The 2,983-nt window shown below is 27.7% G+C and overlaps 1 long non-coding RNA gene across 1 annotated transcript; it reads right to left on the bottom strand.

The window, feature by feature from the left end:
- Positions 1-247: 247 nt before the first annotated feature.
- On the bottom strand, positions 248-1,984 carry LOC126723293 (uncharacterized). The gene is made up of 3 exons (XR_007654223.1): positions 1,899-1,984; positions 1,670-1,730; positions 248-495 (listed from the first exon to the last, which is right to left on the bottom strand). It is a non-coding gene; the product is annotated as an uncharacterized LOC126723293 (long non-coding RNA).
- Positions 1,985-2,983: the final 999 nt, after the last annotated feature.

Here is a 2,983-nt window from a genome sequence, read left to right as displayed (position 1 = left end):
TACTAGCGACAACGCTTGTTGTCGTCATAGATAATAATATATTACTAACCACAAACATGTCATCACTAATATTTGCATGTTAGTGATGATATTGTTTGTCGTCACTGATGATATGATAAAATATTAGCGACGACAATGTCGTCACTAATAACATTTTACATTTTTTTGAATTTTTCTATAAAATTTACATTTTGATTTTACATGGGTACCTCATGGAAAATAATAAATCACAATCCCACACATCACAAATTTTCAATCACAAATACTCATATAAGCATAATAATTGCTCAATCAATAACTACTAATAAGGGAAAACATACCCAAGTTCAATATCATATACATAATTTAAGTTCCAATTTATTCTCTCAAATACTAATCAAATAATAACATATTGCTCATGAAGATATGCTGCCAAGCTAAAACTTGTTGCAATGAAATGTATCTCCCCTCGACATCATATGTAAGATTGTAACCCAAGGCACGAGACATTTTAACCTGAAATAATGAGCATAAACCAATGTAAAGGTCAACTAAAATAGATGACAAAAATACTTACTAAATAGTTTTAACATTCAAGTAAAATTTTTATATTTATATTTTTCAAAAATATCATAGATGAAAAGATATGAAAGCTTTATGTATTTAACAAAACTTAATCTGAATCAAGACTCATTCTACAAAAGAAATAAGTTCAAATTAACAGTCATAACAAGGAACATATCAAAAGATATTAGGCAAAATATGATATTATGGTCAGTAACATTTTGATAAAGTAATTTATTCAAAGTCTATACAATGATAAAGATAACTATATAAAAGATTATACTAACTACTACAAAAGTGGACTATGGGGACGAAACATATTCCCACCATATGCAAGAAACATAGTTATCCAGACTAAGCACCTTGAACTTTTTTTGTGATGGAAGTTTTGCAACTTGGATAGCTTCAATTAGCTTATGAGAAATAGAATAGATTCACAATATATCAATTATGTATACAAGCTGACTCACAAAGCCATTTTCACTATTAGAGCTTCTCTGCCCCTAAGTTGAATGTTTAAAAGTCAAAATCTACCATTATTGGAGATTCTTCCTATGATTTGTTACTTACAGTCCATTAGTCCTACTATTGCAGTGCCTTGTAGCTAGCTACTAAATGACATGCAAAAAATTTCACTCACTTTTATTTTAAAGAAGTGAAGATTCCGTAAGAACACAACACTTCCCTTCCCATTATTTTGCTAAATTCATATCTAATAAAATAAGCAATAGAAGTCATCTTCCTCACCATGTTCCGTAGTAGTAATAATAATAATAATAATAATAATAATAATAATAATAATATTATTATTATTATTATTATTATTATTATTATTATTATTATTATATTATATTATAAGGACCCACAATGTAAAGACTAAAACTATGGTGCCCATGTTCTTTCAAATCCAAATAACAGAGTGTACAAATAGCTTACTGTGCCCATGGCTTCAAACCCAAAAACTCACAATATCAAAATTAAAAAAAAAAAAAAAAAAAAAACTGAAATAAAGAAAAGAAAGAGCTTTTAATCACAGGGTTAGTTCATGCTTTCTTAACATGAAAGTATAGATCATTGAAAATTTAAAATTTAAAAAAAAAATCAAAATCAAAATCTCTAAAATTACCTTTGAGAGAGAACAGCAAAGAGGGAACAACGAAAGTATAGATCCAATTAATCTTTTAGAACTGAAAAGAAAAGCTTTTGTTATAGATGAACATTCAGAATTGGAAAAAAAAAAAAAATCAATCACAATTTTCATTATGAAATTCTAGAACTACACAAGAAAGAGAGAAAATAGAATTAGGGAATGGAGAAGAAACAAAGACTGACAGTGAGACAGAGAGAGAGCTTACCGATTTGTGGAGGTTGAGTCATGAGGAAAGGAGAGAAAGAACGTGAAAAAAAAAAAAAGAAACTGTACATTTGGGTTTGTTTACAGGTTCCAAAAAAAGGGGGGTCTGTTTACATTTTTTTTTTTTTTAAAATTTGGGTACTTTAAAAAATTTCAATTCGCGCCTAATAAGTAAAAACTATAAGAAGAACTGAATAATTAAAAAGGAAAATGTTAGATACACACAAAATTTCACAATTATTGTAACAATTTGTCACATGGCAAGTTGTGAAGGGTGAAGGTCAAATGGTGGGTCCAAACCTCCACCACTTATAACTCACCACATGACAAATTGTGACAAAAATTGTGAAATTTTTTGTGTCCCTAACATTGCTCTAAGTAAAAACTGAGAAGCTATTAACGTGTCTGAGTGGAAAACTTAAAAAGTGGTTGGGAGAAGTGAAAAAACAGTAAAAGTAGGTTGTCATTTTTTGGGTTTTATCACCCTCTTTGACTAGTTTTTTTTTTTTTTTTTTTTTTTTAGCTGAAACCCTCTTTGACTAATTAGTTTTAAAATATATATATATATATATATTTAATACTATTTTGCTAACCAAGGCAAATCCCAACGTCCCTACTAACTATCTCATTTACTAATTTTAATTGATATTTTTTGGTTTTGTTTAACTTTTTAATAAAAGTTACAAGTCCTTTACTTTATTTTTTTTTTTTTAACCTATAAACTTTTAAGTGTTGTAACATGTATTTGTAAAGATCCATAATAAAATATACGGTTTCTATCAAATAATTAAATCTGTAAATATGAAAGTGTGTGTATATATATATATATATACACACTTTCAAATTTATGAATATATAATTTTTTTTTAAATAGCGGTAATTCTGAAATGGTACACTGATATTAACTAGTACCAAAATATTTTGTTTCTTTGACTAAACCTTAACAGCCATGGATAATGAATTAAACTCGATGAAGAATAAGTAAAAGTGTGATTAGTAAAAGTGTGTTTTCACATGACTCACAGACACACTTTTGTCAATCACAATTCATTATATAGTAAGTTGTGGTACAAAATTATGCATATT

Source organism: Quercus robur, chromosome 4 (genome assembly GCF_932294415.1).
Source record: "Quercus robur chromosome 4, dhQueRobu3.1, whole genome shotgun sequence".
Classification (NCBI taxonomy): domain Eukaryota; kingdom Viridiplantae; phylum Streptophyta; class Magnoliopsida; order Fagales; family Fagaceae; genus Quercus; species Quercus robur.
The sequence above is the reverse complement of the archived record's forward strand: the minus strand, read 5'-3'. Positions and strand labels throughout refer to the sequence as shown.